Consider the following 17,174-nt stretch of genomic DNA (forward strand, 5'->3'; position numbering starts at 1 on the left):
TACAGGTTGACGGTAAGTACACAGATCTCCCAGGAATGGGCCCTGGATAAAGGGTGAGAGTGAGAGCACAGATCTCCCTGGAATGGGCCCTGGATAGAGGCTGAGAGTGAGAGCACAGATCTCCCAGGAATGAGCACTGGGACAGAGAGTGAGAGTGAGAGCACAGATCTCCCAGGAATTAGCGCTGGGAAGGAGAGTGAGAGTGAGAGCGTGCATCTTCCAGGAATGAGCAATGGGATAGAGGGTGAGAGTGAGAGCACAGATCTCCCAGGAATGAGCACTGGGATAGAGGGTGACAGTGAGAGCACAGATATTCCAGGAATGGGCCCTGAATAGAGGGTGAAAGTGAGAGCAGAGATCTCCCTGGAATGCGTACTGGGATAGATGGTGAGAGTGAGAGCGCAGATATTCCAGGAATGGGCCCTCGATAGAGGGTGAGAGTTAAAGCACAGAAATCCCAGGAATGAGCACTGGGATAGAGGGTGAGAGAGAGAGCACAGATATTCCAGGAATGTGCCCTGGATAGAGGGTGAAAGTGAGAGCATAGTTCTCCCAGGAATGCGTACTTGGATAGAGCGTGAGAGTGAGAGCACAGATCTCCCAGGAAGGGCACTGGAACAGAAGATGAGAGTGAGAGCACCGATCTCCCAGGAAGGAGCACTGGGATAGAGGGTGACAGTGAGAGCACAGATCACCCAGGAATGAGCACTGGCATAGTGGGTGAGAGTGAGAGCACAGATCTTTCAGGAATGGGGCCTGGAACAGAGGGTGAGAGTGAGAGGAATGATCTCCCAGGAATTGGCATTGGAACAGTAGATGAGAGTAAGAGCACAGATCTAACAGGAATGAGCAGTAGGATAGAGGTTGAGAGTGAAAATACCGATCTCCCAGGAATGGGACCTGCTTAGTGGGTGAGCGTGAGATTACAGATCTCCCATGAATGAGCACTGGGACAGAGGGTGAGAGTGAGAGCACAGATCTCCCAGGAAGGAGCACTGGGATAGAGGGTGAGAGTGAGAGCACAGATCTTCCAGGAATGGGCCCTAGATAGTGGGTGAAATTGAGTGCACAGATCTCCCAGGAATGCGTACTGGGATAGAGTGTGACAGTTGGAGCACAGATTTCCCAGGAATGGGCACTGGAACAGAGGGTGAGAGTGAGAGCACCGATCTCCCAGAATGGGCACTGGAACAGAAGATGAAAGTGAGAGCACCGATCTCCAAGGAATGAGCTCTCGGATAGAAGGTGACATTGAGAGCACAGATCTCCCAGGAATGAGCACTGGGATAGAGGGTGAGATTGAGAGCACAGATCTTTCAGGAATGGGGCCTGGAACACAGGGTGAGAGTCAGAGCACAGGCCTCCCAGGAAACGGCCCTGGATAGAGGGCGAGAGTGCGTGCACAGATCTCCCAGGAATGTGCTCTCGGACAGAGTGTGAGAGTGAGAGCACAGATCTCCCAGGATTGAGCAGTGGGAGTTAGAGTGAGATTGAGAGCACGGATCTCCCAGGAAAGGGCACTGGATAGAGGGTGAGAGTGAGAGCACAGATCACCCCGGAATGAGCACTGGGATAGTGGGTGAGAGTGAGAGCACATATCTTTCAGGAATGGGGCCTGGATAGAGGGTGAGAGTGAGAGCACAAATCTCCCAAGAATGAGCACTGGGATAGAGGGTGAGAGTGAGAGCACAGATCTTCCAGGAATGGTCCCTAGATAGTAGGTGAAATTGAGTGCACAGATCTCCCAGGAATGCGGACTGGTATAGAGTGTGACAGTTGGAGCACAGATTTCCCAGGAATGGGCACTGGAACAGAGGGTGAGATTGAGAGCACCAATCTCCCAGAATGGGCACTGGAACAGAAGATGAAAGTGAGAGCACCGATCTCCAAGGAATGAGCACTCGGATAGAAGGTGACATTGAGAGCACAGATCTCCCAGGAATGAGCACTGGGATAGAGGGTGAGAGTGAGAGCACAGATCTTTCAGGAATGGGGCCTGGAACACAGGGTGAGAGTCAGAGCACAGGCCTCCCAGGAATGGGCACTGGATAGAGGGTGAGAGTGAGAGCACAGATCTCCCAGGAAAGGGCCCTGGATAGAGGGTGAGAGTGAGAGCACAGATCTCCCTGGAATGGGCCCTGGATAGAGGCTGAGAGAGAGAGCACAGATCTCCCAGGAATGAGCACTGGGACAGAGAGTGAGAGTGAGAGCATAGATCGCCCAGGAATTAGCTCTCGGAAGGAGATTGAGAGTGAGAGCATGCATCTTCCAGGAATGAGCAATGGGATAGAGGGTGAGAGTGAGAGCACAGATCTCCCAGGAATGAGCACTGGGATAGAGGGTGAGAGTGAGAGCACAGATATTCCAGGAATGGGCCCTGAATAGAGGGTGAAAGTGAGAGCAGAGATCTCCCTGGAATGCGTACTGGGATAGATGGTGAGAGTGAGAGCACAGATATTCCAGGAATGGGCCCTGGATAGAGGGTGAGAGTTAAAGCACAGAAATCCCAGGAATGAGCACTGGGATAGAGGGTGAGAGTTGGAGCACAGATCTCACAGGAATGTGCACTGGGATAGAGGGTGAGAGTGAGAGCACAGATCTCCCTGGATTGAGCAGTGGGAGTTAGAGTGAGATTGAGAGCACGGATCTCCCAGGAAAGGGCACTGGATAGAGGGTGAGAGTGAGAGCACAGATCACCCAGGAATGAGCACTGGGATAGTGGGTGAGAGTGAGAGCACATATCTTTCAGGAATGGGGCCTGGATAGAGTGTGAGAGTGAGAGCACAGATCTCCCAAAATTGAGCAGTGGGAGTTAGAGTGAGATTGAGAGCACGGATCTCCCAGGAAAGGGCACTGGATAGAGGGTGAGAGTGAGAGCACAGATCACCCAGGAATGAGCACTGGGATAGTGGGTGAGAGTGAGAGCACATATCTTTCAGGAATGGGGGCTGGAACAGAGGGTGAGAGTGAGAGCACAGACCTCTCAGGAATGGGCATTGGAACTGAAGTTGAGAGTGAGAGCACAGATCTCCCAGGAATGGGAACTGGATAGAGGGTGAGAGTGAGAGCACAGATCTCCCAGGAATGAGCACTGGGACAGAGGGTGAGAGTGAGAGCACAGATCTCCCAGGAATGAGCACTGGGATAGAGGGTGAGAGTGAGAGCACAGAACTTCCAGGAATGGGCCCTAATAGAGGGTGAAAGTGCGTGCACAGATCTCCCAGGAATGCTTACAGGGATAGAGGGTGACAGTTGGAGCACAGATATTCCAGGAATGGCACTGGGATAGAGGGTGAGAGTGAGAGCACAGATCTTTCAGCAATAGGACCTGGAACAGTGGGTGAGATTGAGAGCACAGATCTCCCAGGAATGGGCATTGGAACAGAAGGTGAGAGTGAGAGCACAGATCCCCCATGAATGAGCACTGCGATAGAGGTTGACAGTGAGAGCACAGATCTCCCAGGAATGGGGCCTGGATAGAGGATGAGAGTGAGAGCACAGATCTTCCACGTATGGGCACTGGAACAGAGGATGAGAGTGAGAGCACTGATCTGCCAGGAATGGGCCCTGGACGCAGGGTGAGAGTGAGAGCAAAGATCTCCCAGGAATGGGCCCTGGATAGAGGGTGAGAGTGAAAGCACGGATCTCCCAGGAATGGGCTCTGCGACAGAGGGTGAGAGTGAAAGCACAGATTTCCCAAGAATGAGCACTGGGATAGAGGGTGAGAGTGAGAGCACAGATCTTTCAGGAATGGGGCCTGGAACAGAGGGTGAGAGTGATAGCACAGATCTCCCATGAATGGGCTGTCGAACAGAAGATGAGAATGAGAGCACAGATCTCCCTTTAATGAGCACTAGGATACAGGTTGACGGTAAGTACACAGATCTCCCAGGAATGGGCCCTGGATAGATGGTGAGAGTGAGAGCACAGATCTTCCACGTACGGGCACTGGAACAGAGGTTGAGAGTGAGAGCACAGATCTCCCAGGAATGGGCCCTGGAAAAGAGGGTGAAAGTGAGACCACAGATCTCCCATGAAAGGTCACTGGAACAGAGGATGAGAGTGAGAGCACAGGTCTCCCAGGAATGAGCACTGGGACAGAGAGTGAGAGTGAGAGCACAGATCCCCCAGGAATTAGCTCTGGGAAGGAGATTGAGAGTGAGAGCATGCATCTTCCAGGAATGAGCAATGGGATAGAGGGTGAGAGTGAGAGCACAGGTCTCCCTGGAATGTGTACTGGGATAGAGGGTGAGAGTTGGAGCACAGATCTCACTGGAATGGGCACTGGGATAGAGGGTGAGAGTGAGAGCACAGATCTCCCGGGATTGAGCAGTGGGAGTTAGAGTGAGATTGAGAGCACGGATCTCCCAGGAAAGGGCACTGGATAGAGGGTGAGAGTGAGAGCACAGATCACCCAGGAATGAGCACTGGGATAGTGGTAGAGAGTCAGAGCGCATATCTTTCAGGAATGGGGCCTGGAACAGAGGGTGAGAGTGAGAGCACAGACCTGCCAGGAATGGGCATTGGAACTTAAGATGAGAGTGAGAGCACAGATCTCCCAGGAATGAGCACTGGGATAGAGGTTGACACTGAGAGCACAGATCTACCAGGAATGAGCACTGGGACAGAGGGTGAGAGTGAGAGCACAGATCTCCCAGGAATGAGCACTGGTATAGAGGTTGACAGTGAGAGCACAGATCTCCCAGGAATGGGCGCAGGATAGAGGGTGAGAGTGACAGCAGAGATCTCCCAGGAATGGGCATTGGAACAGAAGATGAGAGTGAGAGCACAGATCTCCCAGCAATGAGCACTGGGATAGTTGTTGACAGTGAGAGCACAGATCTCCCAGGAATGGGCCCTGGATAGAGGTGAAATTGAGAGCACAGATCTCCCAGGAATTGTCACTGGAACAGAGGGAGTGAGTGAGAGCACAAATCTCCCAGGAATGGGCACTGGATAGAGGGTGAGAGTGAGAGCACGGTTCCCCGCAATGGGCAGTGGAACAGAGGGTGAGAGTGAGAGCACAGAACTCCCTGGAATGTGCTCTGGGACAGCGGGTGAGAGTGAGAGCACAGATTTGAAAAGAATGAGCAGTGGGAGAGAGGGTAAGAGTGAGAGCACAGATCTTTCAGCAATAGGACCTGGAACAGTGGGTGAGATTGAGAGCACAGATCTCCCAGGAATGGGCATTGGAACAGAAGGTGAGAGTGAGAGCACAGATCCCCCATGAATGAGCACTGCGATAGAGGTTGACAGTGAGAGCACAGATCTCCCAGGAATGGGGCCTGGAGAGAGGATGAGAGTGAGAGCACAGATCTTCCACGTATGGGCACTGGAACAGAGGGTGAGAGTGAGAGCACGGATCTCCCAGGAATGGGCACTTGAACAGAGGGTGAGAGTGAGGGCACAGATCTTCCAGGAATGGGCTCTGCAACAGAGGGTGAGAGTGAAAGCACAGATTTCCCAAGAATGAGCACTGGGATAGAGGGTGAGAGTGAGAGCACAGATATTTCAGGAATGGGTCCTGGAACAGAGGGTGAGAGTGATAGCACAGATCTTCCACGTATGGGCATTGGAACAGAGGGTGAGAGTGAGAGCACTGATCTCCCAGGAATGGGCCCTGGACGCAGGGTGAGAATGAGAGCAAAGATCTCCCAGGAATGGGCCCTGGATAGAGGGTGAGAGTGAGAGCACGGATCTCCCAGGAATGAGCACTTGAACAGAGGGTGAGAGTGAGGGCACAGCTCTCCCAGGAACAGGCTCTGCGACAGAGGGTGAGAGTGAAAGCACAGATTTCCCAAGAATGAGCACTGGGATAGAGGGTGAGAGTGATAGCACAGATCTCCCATGAATGGGCAGTCGAACAGAAGATGAGAATGAGTGCACAGATCTCCCTTTAATGAGCACTGGGATACAGGTTGACGGTAAGTACACAGATCTCCCAGGAATGGGCCCTGGATAGATGGTGAGAGTGAGAGCACAGATCTTCCACTTATGGGCACTGGAACAGAGGTTGAGAGTGAGAGCACAGATCTCCCAGGAATGGGCCCTGGAACAGAGGGTGAAAGTGAGACCACAGATCTCCCATGAAAGGGCACTGGAACAGAGGGTGAGAGTGAGAGCACAGATCTCCCAGGAATGGGCCCTGGATAAAGGGTGAGAGTGAGAGCACAGATCTCCCTGGAATGGGCCCTGGATAGAGGCTGAGAGTGAGAGCACAGATCTCCCAGGAATGAGCACTGGGACAGAGAGTGAGAGTGAGAGCACAGATCTCCCAGGAATTAGCGCTGGGAAGGAGAGTGAGAGTGAGAGCATGCATCTTCCAGGAATGAGCAATGGGATAGAGGGTGAGAGTGAGAGCACAGATCTCCCAGGAATGAGCACTGGGATAGAGGGTGAGAGTGAGAGCACAGATCTCCCAGGAATGGTCCCTGGAAAAGAGGGTGAAAGTGAGACCACAGATCTCCCATGAAAGGGCACTGGAACAGAGGATGAGAGTGAGAGCACAGGTCTCCCAGGAATGGCCACTGGAACAGAGGGTGAGAGTGAGAGCACAGATCTCCCAGGAATGGGCCCTGGATAAAGGGTGAGAGTGAGAGCACAGATCTCCCTGGAATGGGCCCTGGATAGAGGCTGAGAGTGAGAGCACAGATCTCCCAGGAATGAGCACTGGGACAGAGAGTGAGAGTGAGAGCACAGATCCCGCAGGAATTAGCTCTGGGAAGGAGATTGAGAGAGAGAACATGCATCTTCCAGGAATGAGCAATGGGATAGAGGGTGAGAGTGAGAGCACAGATCTCCCAGGAATGAGCACTGGGATAGAGGGTGAGAGTGAGAGCACAGATATTCCAGGAATGGGCCCTGGATAGAGGGTGAGAGTGAGAGCACAGACCTGCCAGGAATGGGCATTGGAACTTAAGATGAGAGTGAGAGCACAGATCTCCCAGGAATGAGCACTGGGATAGAGGTTGACACTGAGAGCACAGATCTACCAGGAATGAGCACTGGGACAGAGGGTGAGAGTGAGAGCACAGATCTCCCAGGAATGAGCACTGGTATAGAGGTTGACAGTGAGAGCACAGATCTCCCAGGAATGGGCGCAGGATAGAGGGTGAGAGTGACAGCAGAGATCTCCCAGGAATGGGCATTGGAACAGAAGATGAGAGTGAGAGCACAGATCTCCCAGCAATGAGCACTGGGATAGTTGTTGACAGTGAGAGCACAGCTCTCCCAGGAATGGGCTCTGGATAGAGGTGAAATTGAGAGCACAGATCTCCCAGGAATTGTCACTGGAACAGAGGGTGTGAGTGAGAGCACAGATCTCCCAGGAATGGGCACTGGATAGAGGGTGAGAGTGAGAGCACGGTTCCCCGGAATGGGCACTGGAACAGAGGGTGAGAGTGAGAGCACAGAACTCCCTGGAATGTGCTCTGGGACAGAGGGTGAGAGTGAGAGCACAGATTTGAAAAGAATGAGCAGTGGGAGAGAGGGTAAGAGTGAGAGCACGATCTTTCAGCAATAGGACCTGGAACAGTGGGTGAGATTGAGAGCACAGATCTCCCAGGAATGGGCATTGGAACAGAAGGTGAGAGTGAGAGCACAGATCCCCCATGAATGAGCACTGCGATAGAGGTTGACAGTGAGAGCACAGATCTCCCAGGAATGGGGCCTGGAGAGAGGATGAGAGTGAGAGCACAGATCTTCCACGTATGGGCACTGGAACAGAGGGTGAGAGTGAGAGCACGGATCTCCCAGGAATGGGCACTTGAACAGAGGGTGAGAGTGAGGGCACAGATCTCCCAGGAATGGGCTCTGCAACAGAGGGTGAGAGTGAAAGCACAGATTTCCCAAGAATGAGCACTGGGATAGAGGGTGAGAGTGAGAACACAGATATTTCAGGAATGGGGCCTGGAACAGAGGGTGAGAGTGATAGCACAGATCTTCCACGTATGGGCATTGGAACAGAGGGTGAGAGTGAGAGCACTGATCTCCCAGGAATGGGCCCTGGACGCAGGGTGAGAATGAGAGCAAAGATCTCCCAGGAATGGGCCCTGGATAGAGGGTGAGAGTGAGAGCACGGATCTCCCAGGAATGAGCACTTGAACAGAGGGTGAGAGTGAGGGCACAGATCTCCCAGGAACAGGCTCTGCGACAGAGGGTGAGAGTGAAAGCACAGATTTCCCAAGAATGAGCACTGGGATAGAGGGTGAGAGTGATAGCACAGATCTCCCATGAATGGGCAGTCGAACAGAAGATGAGAATGAGTGCACAGATCTCCCTTTAATGAGCACTGGGATACAGGTTGACGGTAAGTACACAGATCTCCCAGGAATGGGCCCTGGATAAAGGGTGAGAGTGAGAGCACAGATCTCCCTGGAATGGGCCCTGGATAGAGGCTGAGAGTGAGAGCACAGATCTCCCAGGAATGAGCACTGGGACAGAGAGTGAGAGTGAGAGCACAGATCTCCCAGGAATTAGCGCTGGGAAGGAGAGTGAGAGTGAGAGCGTGCATCTTCCAGGAATGAGCAATGGGATAGAGGGTGAGAGTGAGAGCACAGATCTCCCAGGAATGAGCACTGGGATAGAGGGTGACAGTGAGAGCACAGATATTCCAGGAATGGGCCCTGAATAGAGGGTGAAAGTGAGAGCAGAGATCTCCCTGGAATGCGTACTGGGATAGATGGTGAGAGTGAGAGCGCAGATATTCCAGGAATGGGCCCTCGATAGAGGGTGAGAGTTAAAGCACAGAAATCCCAGGAATGAGCACTGGGATAGAGGGTGAGAGAGAGAGCACAGATATTCCAGGAATGTGCCCTGGATAGAGGGTGAAAGTGAGAGCATAGTTCTCCCAGGAATGCGTACTTGGATAGAGCGTGAGAGTGAGAGCACAGATCTCCCAGGAAGGGCACTGGAACAGAAGATGAGAGTGAGAGCACCGATCTCCCAGGAAGGAGCACTGGGATAGAGGGTGACAGTGAGAGCACAGATCACCCAGGAATGAGCACTGGCATAGTGGGTGAGAGTGAGAGCACAGATCTTTCAGGAATGGGGCCTGGAACAGAGGGTGAGAGTGAGAGGAATGATCTCCCAGGAATTGGCATTGGAACAGTAGATGAGAGTAAGAGCACAGATCTAACAGGAATGAGCAGTAGGATAGAGGTTGAGAGTGAAAATACCGATCTCCCAGGAATGGGACCTGCTTAGTGGGTGAGCGTGAGATTACAGATCTCCCATGAATGAGCACTGGGACAGAGGGTGAGAGTGAGAGCACAGATCTCCCAGGAAGGAGCACTGGGATAGAGGGTGAGAGTGAGAGCACAGATCTTCCAGGAATGGGCCCTAGATAGTGGGTGAAATTGAGTGCACAGATCTCCCAGGAATGCGTACTGGGATAGAGTGTGACAGTTGGAGCACAGATTTCCCAGGAATGGGCACTGGAACAGAGGGTGAGAGTGAGAGCACCGATCTCCCAGAATGGGCACTGGAACAGAAGATGAAAGTGAGAGCACCGATCTCCAAGGAATGAGCTCTCGGATAGAAGGTGACATTGAGAGCACAGATCTCCCAGGAATGAGCACTGGGATAGAGGGTGAGATTGAGAGCACAGATCTTTCAGGAATGGGGCCTGGAACACGGTGTGAGAGTCAGAGCACAGGCCTCCCAGGAAACGGCCCTGGATAGAGGGCGAGAGTGCGTGCACAGATCTCCCAGGAATGTGCTCTCGGACAGAGTGTGAGAGTGAGAGCACAGATCTCCCAGGATTGAGCAGTGGGAGTTAGAGTGAGATTGAGAGCACGGATCTCCCAGGAAAGGGCACTGGATAGAGGGTGAGAGTGAGAGCACAGATCACCCCGGAATGAGCACTGGGATAGTGGGTGAGAGTGAGAGCACATATCTTTCAGGAATGGGGCCTGGATAGAGGGTGAGAGTGAGAGCACAAATCTCCCAAGAATGAGCACTGGGATAGAGGGTGAGAGTGAGAGCACAGATCTTCCAGGAATGGTCCCTAGATAGTGGGTGAAATTGAGTGCACAGATCTCCCAGGAATGCGGACTGGTATAGAGTGTGACAGTTGGAGCACAGATTTCCCAGGAATGGGCACTGGAACAGAGGGTGAGATTGAGAGCACCAATCTCCCAGAATGGGCACTGGAACAGAAGATGAAAGTGAGAGCACCGATCTCCAAGGAATGAGCACTCGGATAGAAGGTGACATTGAGAGCACAGATCTCCCAGGAATGAGCACTGGGATAGAGGGTGAGAGTGAGAGCACAGATCTTTCAGGAATGGGGCCTGGAACACAGGGTGAGAGTCAGAGCACAGGCCTCCCAGGAATGGGCACTGGATAGAGGGTGAGAGTGAGAGCACAGATCTCCCAGGAAAGGGCCCTGGATAGAGGGTGAGAGTGAGAGCACAGATCTCCCTGGAATGGGCCCTGGATAGAGGCTGAGAGAGAGAGCACAGATCTCCCAGGAATGAGCACTGGGACAGAGAGTGAGAGTGAGAGCATAGATCTCCCAGGAATTAGCTCTGGGAAGGAGATTGAGAGTGAGAGCATGCATCTTCCAGGAATGAGCAATGGGATAGAGGGTGAGAGTGAGAGCACAGATCTCCCAGGAATGAGCACTGGGATAGAGGGTGAGAGTGAGAGCACAGATATTCCAGGAATGGGCCCTGAATAGAGGGTGAAAGTGAGAGCAGAGATCTCCCTGGAATGCGTACTGGGATAGATGGTGAGAGTGAGAGCACAGATATTCCAGGAATGGGCCCTGGATAGAGGGTGAGAGTTAAAGCACAGAAATCCCAGGAATGAGCACTGGGATAGAGGGTGAGGGAGAGAGCACAGATATTCCAGGAATGGGCCCTGGATAGAGGGTGAGAGTGAGAGCACAGGTCTCCCAGGAATGCGTACTGGGATAGAGGGTGAGAGTTGGAGCACAGATCTCACAGGAATGTGCACTGGGATAGAGGGTGAGAGTGAGAGCACAGATCTCCCTGGATTGAGCAGTGGGAGTTAGAGTGAGATTGAGAGCACGGATCTCCCAGGAAAGGGCACTGGATAGAGGGTGAGAGTGAGAGCACAGATCACCCAGGAATGAGCACTGGGATAGTGGGTGAGAGTGAGAGCACATATCTTTCAGGAATGGGGCCTGGATAGAGTGTGAGAGTGAGAGCACAGATCTCCCAAAATTGAGCAGTGGGAGTTAGAGTGAGATTGAGAGCACGGATCTCCCAGGAAAGGGCACTGGATAGAGGGTGAGAGTGAGAGCACAGATCACCCAGGAATGAGCACTGGGATAGTGGGTGAGAGTGAGAGCACATATCTTTCAGGAATGGGGGCTGGAACAGAGGGTGAGAGTGAGAGCACAGACCTCCCAGGAATGGGCATTGGAACTGAAGTTGAGAGTGAGAGCACAGATCTCCCAGGAATGGGAACTGGATAGAGGGTGAGAGTGAGAGCACAGATCTCCCAGGAATGAGCACTGGGACAGAGGGTGAGAGTGAGAGCACAGATCTCCCAGGAATGAGCACTGGGATAGAGGGTGAGAGTGAGAGCACAGAACTTCCAGGAATGGGCCCTAATGGAGGGTGAAAGTGCGTGCACAGATCTCCCAGGAATGCTTACAGGGATAGAGGGTGACAGTTGGAGCACAGATATTCCAGGAATGGCACTGGGATAGAGGGTGAGAGTGAGAGCACAGATCTTTCAGCAATAGGACCTGGAACAGTGGGTGAGATTGAGAGCACAGATCTCCCAGGAATGGGCATTGGAACAGAAGGTGAGAGTGAGAGCACAGATCCCCCATGAATGAGCACTGCGATAGAGGTTGACAGTGAGAGCACAGATCTCCCAGGAATGGGGCCTGGATAGAGGATGAGAGTGAGAGCACAGATCTTCCACGTATGGGCACTGGAACAGAGGATGAGAGTGAGAGCACTGATCTGCCAGGAATGGGCCCTGGACGCAGGGTGAGAGTGAGAGCAAAGATCTCCCAGGAATGGACCCTGGATAGAGGGTGAGAGTGAAAGCACGGATCTCCCAGGAATGGGCTCTGCGACAGAGGGTGAGAGTGAAAGCACAGATTTCCCAAGAATGAGCACTGGGATAGAGGGTGAGAGTGAGAGCACAGATCTTTCAGGAATGGGGCCTGGAACAGAGGGTGAGAGTGATAGCACAGATCTCCCATGAATGGGCTGTCGAACAGAAGATGAGAATGAGAGCACAGATCTCCCTTTAATGAGCACTAGGATACAGGTTGACGGTAAGTACACAGATCTCCCAGGAATGGGCCCTGGATAGATGGTGAGAGTGAGAGCACAGATCTTCCACGTACGGGCACTGGAACAGAGGTTGAGAGTGAGAGCACAGATCTCCCAGGAATGGGCCCTGGAAAAGAGGGTGAAAGTGAGACCACAGATCTCCCATGAAAGGGCACTGGAACAGAGGATGAGAGTGAGAGCACAGGTCTCCCAGGAATGAGCACTGGGACAGAGAGTGAGAGTGAGAGCACAGATCCCCCAGGAATTAGCTCTGGGAAGGAGATTGAGAGTGAGAGCATGCATCTTCCAGGAATGAGCAATGGGATAGAGGGTGAGAGTGAGAGCACAGATCTCCCAGGAATGAGCACTGGGATAGAGGGTGAAAGTGAGACCACAGATATTCCAGGAATGGTCCCTGGATAGAGGGTGAGAGTGAGAGCACAGGTCTCCCTGGAATGCGTACTGGGATAGAGGGTGAGAGTTGGAGCACAGATCTCACTGGAATGGGCACTGGGATAGAGGGTGAGAGTGAGAGCACAGATCTCCCGGGATTGAGCAGTGGGAGTTAGAGTGAGATTGAGAGCACGGATCTCCCAGGAAAGGGCACTGGATAGAGGGTGAGAGTGAGAGCACAGATCACCCAGGAATGAGCACTGGGATAGTGGCAGAGAGTCAGAGCACATATCTTTCAGGAATGGGGCCTGGAACAGAGGGTGAGAGTGAGAGCACAGACCTGCCAGGAATGGGCATTGGAACTTAAGATGAGAGTGAGAGCACAGATCTCCCAGGAATGAGCACTGGGATAGAGGTTGACACTGAGAGCACAGATCTACCAGGAATGAGCACTGGGACAGAGGGTGAGAGTGAGAGCACAGATCTCCCAGGAATGAGCACTGGTATAGAGGTTGACAGTGAGAGCACAGATCTCCCAGGAATGGGCGCAGGATAGAGGGTGAGAGTGACAGCAGAGATCTCCCAGGAATGGGCATTGGAACAGAAGATGAGAGTGAGAGCACAGATCTCCCAGCAATGAGCACTGGGATAGTTGTTGACAGTGAGAGCACAGATCTCCCAGGAATGGGCCCTGGATAGAGGTGAAATTGAGAGCACAGATCTCCCAGGAATTGTCACTGGAACAGAGGGTGTGAGTGAGAGCACAGATCTCCCAGGAATGGGCACTGGATAGAGGGTGAGAGTGAGAGCACGGTTCCCCGGAATGGGCACTGGAACAGAGGGTGAGAGTGAGAGCACAGAACTCCCTGCAATGTGCTCTGGGACAGAGGGTGAGAGTGAGAGCACAGATTAGAAAAGAATGAGCAGTGGGAGAGAGGGTGAGAGTGAGAGCACAGATCTTTCAGCAATAGGACCTGGAACAGTGGGTGAGATTGAGAGCACAGATCTCCCAGGAATGGGCATTGGAACAGAAGGTGAGAGTGAGAGCACAGATCCCCCATGAATGAGCACTGCGATAGAGGTTGACAGTGAGAGCACAGATCTCCCAGGAATGGGGCCTGGAGAGAGGATGAGAGTGAGAGCACAGATCTTCCACGTATGGGCACTGGAACAGAGGGTGAGAGTGAGGGCACAGATCTCCCAGGAATGGGCTCTGCGACAGAGGGTGAGAGTGAAAGCACAGATTTCCCAAGAATGAGCACTGGGATAGAGGGTGAGAGTGAGAGCACAGATCTCCCAGGAATGAGCACTGGTATAGAGGTTGACAGTGAGAGCACAGATCTCCCAGGAATGGGCGCAGGTTAGAGGGTGAGAGTGACAGCAGAGATCTCCCAGGAATGGGCATTGGAACAGAAGATGAGAGTGAGAGCACAGATCTCCCAGCAATGAGCACTGGGATAGTTGTTGACAGTGAGAGCACAGATCTCCCAGGAATGGGCCCTGGATAGAGGTGAAATTGAGAGCACAGATCTCCCAGGAATTGTCACTGGAACAGAGGGTGTGAGTGAGAGCACAAATCTCCCAGGAATGGGCACTGGATAGAGGGTGAGAGTGAGAGCACGGTTCCCCGCAATGGGCACTGGAACAGAGGGTGAGAGTGAGAGCACAGAACTCCCTGGAATGTGCTCTGGGACAGAGGGTGAGAGTGAGAGCACAGATTTGAAAAGAATGAGCAGTGGGAGAGAGGGTAAGAGTGAGAGCACAGATCTTTCAGCAATAGGACCTGGAACAGTGGGTGAGATTGAGAGCACAGATCTCCCAGGAATGGGCATTGGAACAGAAGGTGAGAGTGAGAGCACAGATCCCCCATGAATGAGCACTGCGATAGAGGTTGACAGTGAGAGCACAGATCTCCCAGGAATGGGGCCTGTAGAGAGGATGAGAGTGAGAGCACAGATCTTCCACGTATGGGCACTGGAACAGAGGGTGAGAGTGAGAGCACGGATCTCCCAGGAATGGGCACTTGAACAGAGGGTGAGAGTGAGGGCACAGATCTCCCAGGAATGGGCTCTGCAACAGAGGGTGAGAGTGAAAGCACAGATTTCCCAAGAATGAGCACTGGGATAGAGGGTGAGAGTGAGAGCACAGATATTTCAGGAATGGGGCCTGGAACAGAGGGTGAGAGTGATAGCACAGATCTTCCACGTATGGGCATTGGAACAGAGGGTGAGAGTGAGAGCACTGATCTCCCAGGAATGGGCCCTGGACGCAGGGTGAGAGTGAGAGCAAAGATCTCCCAGGAATGGGCCCTGGATAGAGGGTGAGAGTGAGAGCACGGATCTCCCAGGAATGAGCACTTGAACAGAGGGTGAGAGTGAGGGCACAGCTCTCCCAGGAACAGGCTCTGCGACAGAGGGTGAGAGTGAAAGCACAGATTTCCCAAGAATGAGCACTGGGATAGAGGGTGAGAGTGATAGCACAGATCTCCCATGAATGGGCAGTCGAACAGAAGATGAGAATGAGTGCACAGATCTCCCTTTAATGAGCACTGGGATACAGGTTGACGGTAAGTACACAGATCTCCCAGGAATGGGCCCTGGATAGATGGTGAGAGTGAGAGCACAGATCTTCCACTTATGGGCACTGGAACAGAGGTTGAGAGTGAGAGCACAGATCTCCCAGGAATGGGCCCTGGAACAGAGGGTGAAAGTGAGACCACAGATCTCCCATGAAAGGGCACTGGAACAGAGGGTGAGAGTGAGAGCACAGATCTCCCAGGAATGGGCCCTGGATAAAGGGTGAGAGTGAGAGCACAGATCTCCCTGGAATGGGCCCTGGATAGAGGCTGAGAGTGAGAGCACAGATCTCCCAGGAATGAGCACTGGGACAGAGAGTGAGAGTGAGAGCACAGATCTCCCAGGAATTAGCGCTGGGAAGGAGAGTGAGAGTGAGAGCATGCATCTTCCAGGAATGAGCAATGGGATAGAGGGTGAGAGTGAGAGCACAGATCTCCCAGGAATGAGCACTGGGATAGAGGGTGAGAGTGAGAGCACAGATATTCCAGGAATGGGCCCTGAATAGAGGGTGAAAGTGAGAGCAGAGATCTCCCTGGAATGCGTACTGGGATAGATGGTGAGAGTGAGAGTGCAGATATTCCAGGAATGGGCCCTCGATAGAGGGTGAGAGTTAAAGCACAGAAATCCCAGGAATGAGCACTGGGATAGAGGGTGAGAGAGAGAGCACAGATATTCCAGGAATGTGCCCTGGATAGAGGGTGAAAGTGAGAGCATAGTTCTCCCAGGAATGCGTACTTGGATAGAGCGTGAGAGTGAGAGCACAGATCTCCCAGGAAGGGCACTGGAACAGAAGATGAGAGTGAGAGCACCGATCTCCCAGGAAGGAGCACTGGGATAGAGGGTGACAGTGAGAGCACAGATCACCCAGGAATGAGCACTGGCATAGTGGGTGAGAGTGAGAGCACAGATCTTTCAGAAATGGGGCCTGGAACAGAGGGTGAGAGTGAGAGGAATGATCTCCCAGGAATTGGCATTGGAACAGTAGATGAGAGTAAGAGCACAGATCTAACAGGAATGAGCAGTAGGATAGAGGTTGAGAGTGAAAATACCGATCTCCCAGGAATGGGACCTGCTTAGTGGGTGAGCGTGAGATTACAGATCTCCCATGAATGAGCACTGGGACAGAGGGTGAGAGTGAGAGCACAGATCTCCCAGGAAGGAGCACTGGGATAGAGGGTGAGAGTGAGAGCACAGATCTTCCAGGAATGGGCCCTAGATAGTGGGTGAAATTGAGTGCACAGATCTCCCAGGAATGCGTACTGGGATAGAGTGTGACAGTTGGAGCACAGATTTCCCAGGAATGGGCACTGGAACAGAGGGTGAGAGTGAGAGCACCGATCTCCCAGAATGGGCACTGGAACAGAAGATGAAAGTGAGAGCACCGATCTCCAAGGAATGAGCTCTCGGATAGAAGGTGACATTGAGAGCACAGATCTCCCAGGAATGAGCACTGGGATAGAGGGTGAGATTGAGAGCACAGATCTTTCAGGAATGGGGCCTGGAACACGGTGTGAGAGTCAGAGCACAGGCCTCCCAGGAAACGGCCCTGGATAGAGGGCGAGAGTGCGTGCACAGATCTCCCAGGAATGTGCTCTCGGACAGAGTGTGAGAGTGAGAGCACAGATCTCCCAGGATTGAGCAGTGGGAGTTAGAGTGAGATTGAGAGCACGGATCTCCCAGGAAAGGGCACTGGATAGAGGGTGAGAGTGAGAGCACAGATCACCCCGGAATGAGCACTGGGATAGTGGGTGAGAGTGAGAGCACATATCTTTCAGGAATGGGGCCTGGATAGAGGGTGAGAGTGAGAGCACAAATCTCCCAAGAATGAGCACTGGGATAGAGGGTGAGAGTGAGAGCACAGATCTTCCAGGAATGGTCCCTAGATAGTGGGTGAAATTGAGTGCACAGATCTCCCAGGAATGCGGACTGGTATAGAGTGTGACAG

At 52.8% G+C, this 17,174-nt stretch overlaps 1 protein-coding gene across 1 annotated transcript in view; it reads right to left on the bottom strand.

Annotated features, from left to right (window-relative positions):
- si:ch211-236l14.4 (SITS-binding protein) overlaps positions 1–17,174 on the bottom strand; it is a 1,411,255-nt gene that overhangs the window by 298,815 nt on the left and 1,095,266 nt on the right. The window lies entirely within an intron of this gene.

This window comes from Carcharodon carcharias, chromosome 10, assembly GCF_017639515.1.
Source record: "Carcharodon carcharias isolate sCarCar2 chromosome 10, sCarCar2.pri, whole genome shotgun sequence".
Lineage (NCBI taxonomy): Eukaryota > Metazoa > Chordata > Chondrichthyes > Lamniformes > Lamnidae > Carcharodon > Carcharodon carcharias.